This window comes from Coptis chinensis, unplaced genomic scaffold (assembly GCF_015680905.1).
Source record: "Coptis chinensis isolate HL-2020 unplaced genomic scaffold, ASM1568090v1 utg1487_pilon_pilon, whole genome shotgun sequence".
Classification (NCBI taxonomy): Eukaryota; Viridiplantae; Streptophyta; class Magnoliopsida; order Ranunculales; family Ranunculaceae; genus Coptis; species Coptis chinensis.
In genome coordinates this window covers 55,128-61,458 of record NW_028238105.1, presented here as the reverse complement: position 1 = coordinate 61,458, position 6,331 = coordinate 55,128, and the positions used below count along the sequence as shown (strand labels likewise).

At 36.2% G+C, this 6,331-nt stretch overlaps 1 pseudogene; it reads right to left on the bottom strand.

The window, feature by feature from the left end:
• Positions 1–1,261: 1,261 nt before the first annotated feature.
• Positions 1,262–1,636, bottom strand: LOC147473987 (putative methyltransferase PMT8 pseudogene; annotated as a pseudogene).
• Positions 1,637–6,331: the final 4,695 nt, after the last annotated feature.

Here is a 6,331-nt window from a genome sequence, read left to right as displayed (position 1 = left end):
AGGAGAGAGAAGAGAGAGAATTTAGCTCATTATTTTAATACAATACACCAGAATTGACTTCGGATGTTTTTTCTGTCCTGGTCCATGTGGGTTAGTTCTATCCTATTTTCATTACTTTTGTCGTACATCTAATTAATTTATCTTTAAGCTATCTCATTTACACATTCGAAAGTTTAACTCTCTTGTATGCCGGCCTGCACCAACGTTTATCAGTTAAAATAAGTAAATAACTACTAATATCGATTCTGATGATATCATCAACAATCTGTAAACACATTAATTGATTTTGATAAGGACAACATCGTACATCTTTACCGTGATATAAAAACCTTTGGTTCCATTTCCGATTTGATTCCTATACAATAGATTTTAGATACCTGTTAAAATGCCGTATAAATAAGGCAGTGAAAAAGAACTATACATTTCCACAAGGAAAATCAGTATGTATCTCTCTCCTTTGATCCTTTCCCACATTGAAACCAAAATGCAACTAATTAAGCTTTCACATCCAACAACTAGTTATTTGTAGGCTAGTCAAAATATATTCCCACTCATTATTTAAAGATTATTGGTTTTGCTATATACGCCAGCGTTGTTGTGATCCTTTGCATTCACATTGTTTAGTTTTTTTTTTTTAATTGGCAAGTCTATTTTAAATAAGATCAGTACTCTTTGATCACCCAAAAAATTTATCGACTTTGCTAGTGGTCACTGCTATTGTTTAGTATTGTATAAGTATTAATGTATTATATCCTAAACTTGATTAAATATTTTAAGTAGACTAATATACCTAAGAAGTTAGCTTTTTTCTTGACTTTAGTAAACATGACCACCACAAGGGAACTCCCATCACAATAAAGAAATGGATGATCTCTTAATTGAGGATTCGTTTATAGACTATCATAATATGGGTGAATCAGTGAATGGGGTGTTGCCTACTTCTTTGCAATTGTTGGTTTGACGTCGCATTCACGTTCGTAAAGCGTTGCAAGACACTCCAAATTAGTGGTGTGTGTTCTATAGCCGCTAAAGCCAAAATTTTGGGAAAAATAAATTTCTTTAACGTCATTTGTTACAAAGAAACGATAATTTAGTGGAAACAGGAGCTAATTATACTTACAACTTCGGGATCACATTATCAGAACAACACTAGGATTACAAAATTCAGATGAATACATGTTGATTATTGATTGTTCAACTACTAGGACCATGCCTTTGCTGGGAGGCTCATCATTTGCGTGGCTATAAAACTGTACACAAACTATGTGGAATCCCTAACACTTGCGCTTGCCAGCAACATCTTCTTTCGAATTACAAAGACAACCTCGTTCTCCTCCTGCTCCGGGTCGGACTCACCATCAGCTGTTGCAACAGCATCCCAATGCAGTGCTGGTAGATACTTCTTAATGTACTCCACAACTGAGCGCTTGTCTCGCACAATAATGAAGCCATTAGGTCTAAGTATACGGTCCATCTCAAGCATCAGAGAAGACAGTCCATGCCCCATGGAGGAGATCATAAGTACTATACGAGGGTACGTAGAGAAAGCTTCACACCTTCCAACAAAAGAACAGTAGCCCATTAGTCCAAAGATTGATGAGGCCATAGGAGCAATAGCAACATGCATAAATGTCATAAAGATTGATACAATGGGCTAATTTTAGGATAAGTTTTACCAACCACAAGAAGCAAGAGAATGGTCAGACATAGCGACCAACAAAAATTTCAAGAACGGATACAAAAATTTTAGTTATGTGTGTTGGGAGATTTATTGTGCAAGACCTAAGATGTATTGTACGAATAGCATGGTAATATGAGCGACCCTCAGTAACACATGTTAGAAAAATGGATTTGCACAAATCCATTGAGATATGAATGAGTAATTTGTCTCCCAAGTTATTTCACATTGGGATGAAATGGGTTTCTCTTGAAAAGAAAAATCTTTTCGAAATGGTGCACTGATTCGAAACAGTGCATTATGTCGAAAAGGTTCGATATTTTGAAATGTGCACTGGTTCGAAACAGTGCATCATGTCGAAAAGGTGTGACCTTTCGAAATAAGCACTGGTTTGAAACAGTGCTTTATGCCGAAATAGTGTCTTTTTGAAACATCGACTTTTCAAAAGTTGTTTGTTTTTTTCCAAGAGTCATTTGTGTTGTGTTGTTTGAAGAGGCACCACTCAAGATAAATAGTTGATGAATTTGGAGAGAAAGACACACCAAATCACACAGAGTTCTGATATTTCTCTTCTCCTCCTATTCTTAGTCAAATACTATGTTGTGTTCGCCGATTTTATAGAATTGAAGTGCTAGCTTTCTATAGAAGGAAATTCGTTCTATCTTGGGAGACAGTTTCCCATCAACCTTCAAGCACCGTGAGGGGGAAAATCTGTCTTAAAGACATAGTGAATCTTTACTAGGCTCGGATTTAATCATTGGTAAATTAAGTTCATTAGTTAAACTAAAAGGTTTGTTTGTTTGTTGAACTAAAGGTTTGTTCATGATATATTTGTTATATCAATTTGATTTTCTTGTTTACTTAACAATAAGTATATTTTTGGAATAAGTTTCCTACAACATATAACTGATCCTCAAACCGCCCTTAGAAGAATGGAGATTACGTGACGTAAGATGTCTTGTACGAATATCATGGTACGTGATATGAGTGACCCTTAGTAACACATAACTGATCCTCAAACCGCCCTTAGAAGAATGGAGATTGCGTACTTCTAAGGGTTGGTGTAGAGGTACATTTTAGTCACGACCTTACAATCTTGGAGAATAGGGATTGTATAAGATGTCTGACTAAACTCAAGTTGGTGTTTTGAGCTGCCTACGTATCCAGTTCTCTGATGAATTGGAATCAAGTCAGACGTAGTTCATCTTAAGTGATTGAGTTGGAGATGGAGAGAATGTGAGCCTCCTCTTTTGAGAATGGAGAAGACGCCTCCTTTTATAGGCGTAGATCCCCTTTTTACGTTGTCTTGATGTTTGCTTTTACTCCTTCCATTATGAAGTAATAATTTGTCATTAATGATGCTGTTGACTAGCTTGCAGTGGTTACGTTTCCTACATCGTTTGGACGACCTGACCTTAGGTCGTATGCACGACCTGCTTGTAGAATGCGGACCGTTAAGTGCATCACGAGTGGTTGAGTGGTGGTGGTGCGTCTCGACCGGTTGGTCTATGTGGAATCCATTGCCCGTGTTTTTGTTTTGTAGAAAATCATATCACTATTGTTGTATAGAGAATCTTCTATTATGAGAACGGGTAGGATCTACTGCACGGCTCAAAAAAGTAAAATAATCACTTCACCAAGTGGTGTGCTACCAAGAAACTCACTCACAGTGAATCTAGGAAAGGGGAGTGAGGAAGGTAGTTTGGTCCACCAGAATCTGATAATTATCTACTCTAAATCCTCGTGGCTATATTTTTGTCATTTTATGGAGGAACGTGACTATGTTATTCTTTAGTTGATTGATTTTAATTTTTGTTTTATCTAGGCCTCAAGTAACAAGCAATGTCCATTTACTACATTGGTTATGACTCCCAATGGTTGTTATTTTGGCTTGGGTTTAGCCTTTTGTGCGAAATTTAAATCAGGCAATCAAACATGCATACTTTGCAACACGGTTTTATCCTCTTTTAGGGGATTCAAGGAGGTTAAGGGATTACCTCTCAAGCTGTGCTTACACGTCATTTGAGGTTGAGTCATCATTGGTGGGGTTTGACCAAGTGTGTGGTTTCTTAATTTGTCAAATCCTATTGTTCGAGCTTTAACGTTCGGTTACAATTTTTTTTTTCTAACTAAACCCACATGTCGGGTTGGAATTGTGGCATAGCCAATAAATTACAACTTTGCCTTCAAGGGCCCAAGTACATAAATGTAAATCTACTACTAATATAACTAATTAGATTAACTAAAGAAAATCCTAATTAGAGTGTTGATTCGTAGTGCGTGAGCGTATGATTCACGACTCGCCTCGCACGCTCAAACGGCCCCAGGTAATTAAAACTCTAATTCTTGGTAAGTTATACAATTTCAACCAAGTGATATGATTTCCCTATCCTAAGTGGAGGCAACCTGACCGACTGGAAGCTTTACTGTTGGTGCTGATGTGGCGTGGGCGGGCGCGTCCTTGGTGGGGGCGGTTGCACGGTGGATCTCGGCGAAAGTACTCCGGTTTTCGTCGACAGGTCCAACTCTTTGACTATGGCCCTGGATTTGAAGTAGAGTATATCAGTAGGGAAGAACACAAAAATAAAATGATGAGAAATTGAAAAAAGAAAGTGAAAGTGGGAGAAGGATGCTTCCCTCCTTAGAGTGCTCAACCATTGATCCAAACTTGATCATCCATGACGGTGGAGCTATTTGAAGTTGTGTTAGTGTGAGTAAAATTGAAGTTCGATCTTGGAATAATAAGAAGGTTGAATGGAGGAGTTTAGAGGAAGAATAGAGGGTATGTAGTTCTTGAGTTTTGAGTTCATTTTCTAATTTCCTAAGTTGTAAATGAACAAGGGACTTGTTTGATGATTAAAATAACTTGAAGAGTAGGATGAATTTGATTAAAATAACATGTAGATAAGAGTAACTTGATGAAGACTTGTAGGATAAATTAATTTGATTGAAAATACTTAATTGAAGAAAAACTTGAAGAACAACAATGGAAAATAAAATAAAGCAAATAAAAAGACTTTAAATAATAAAAAGACTTGAATGAAAATTACTCTACTCCTAATGATAATATACTAGCTCTAGGTGTCCTCTCTCTCTCTACATTTTTTGGTTATATAGTTCCCCTTTTAGAAATTACTGATTTGGCCTCCTCCTCTAGATATAGGACACCTCATGGTGTTTGCTTTTTACTTTTCCTTTTAACTTTTAGCTTTATGCTTTATCTTTTCTTCTTGAGCAAGCTAGGGCAAATAAGAGCAAGCTAAAACCACTTTTGAGATAAGGACATCATTTTCAGTCTTTTGAGTTAAGGATAGAATCTTCAGACTTTTGGGTTTGTCTTTGACCGTTGATTTTGACCTTGACTTTTTAGCATTTTCTCATATAAGCTTGAGTCTTCCTAAGTAGCGTTAATAGAGCTCCTTTTGGCGCTAAAGTGCATATTATATGATAAGTAGTCTGAAATTACCTATAATCTACAAATGATAGTAAAAGCTATGAGTTGTCTATTTATTATGAGTAAGAATGATTGTAATACAGTAATATAATGAGATAAAAATGCACATTTGGGATCTTATCACTGATCTACTTTTATTGCCCACTATGCTGGCCTAATTTTATTGCCCACTAGGCCACTACGCTGACCTACTTTTATTTCTCAATATGTTGTCATACTATTATTGCCCACTACGTTGGCCTACTTTTATTACTCAATAAGAAAATATTGTGACTATTATGGAAATTAACTATATTTCTTAGGCAATAAGAAACCTCACTTATTGCTTGCCTATAAATACTCCATTTCAATTCATTTCAATAAAGAACTATGCACATGAAGACTTGATTCCATAAAATACTCTGGATACGTAGCCAGCCATCGACATGGTTTAGTCTTTCCTCCACCACAATCAACACTCCTTACAACTTCATTAGTGTGAATTAGGTGAATTATTGCCCAAACAATGTGATTAGATCATTCTTCTATTATGTACTAAAAAGAAAAAAAAGTTTAAATATGTTTTATTGGGTTCTTTGTGAAAAAAATGTCAGGTGTGCTTTAACTCACCTTTGAACAAACAGCAAAGAAGGATCCAGTGGCTTTGTTACACATGGTCTCTCTCAGGTTAAACAATGAGACCACCTAAGAACATGTGTTGTATTGTTTCTTATATAATTGCTTTGATGTGTAGCACAGAGAGCATTGTGTTAGCCATTCTTTTTTCTTTTTTCTTTTGCCTCTTTAAATATATTAAAATTGGATTCCTTTTTTTCCCTGTTGCCGATCAATTGGTGATGTCCCAATACCCGTCTTCTCATGGGTAGGGTTGTCAATGGATTTCGATAACCCGATAACCGATCCGAACCAAACCGATAAAAAATGGTTTGGGTTTTGCTAATTTTGTTTTCCTCCTCCATTTCGAAACCGAACCGATATGAACCTAAACCGATAAGATGACATTTTAGTAATATTTATGATTAATTTTGTATATGTTTATCAATTGTGTGGTTGAAATTAATTGATTTAATTTAGGATTGATTTGATTTTATAGTTTTCAATTCGGGTCGGTTCGGTTTGGTTTGGTTTTGGGTTGCAATATATCTTATCGGTTCGGTTTCGGATGAGAAATAATATTATCGGTTCAGTTCGGTTTCGGG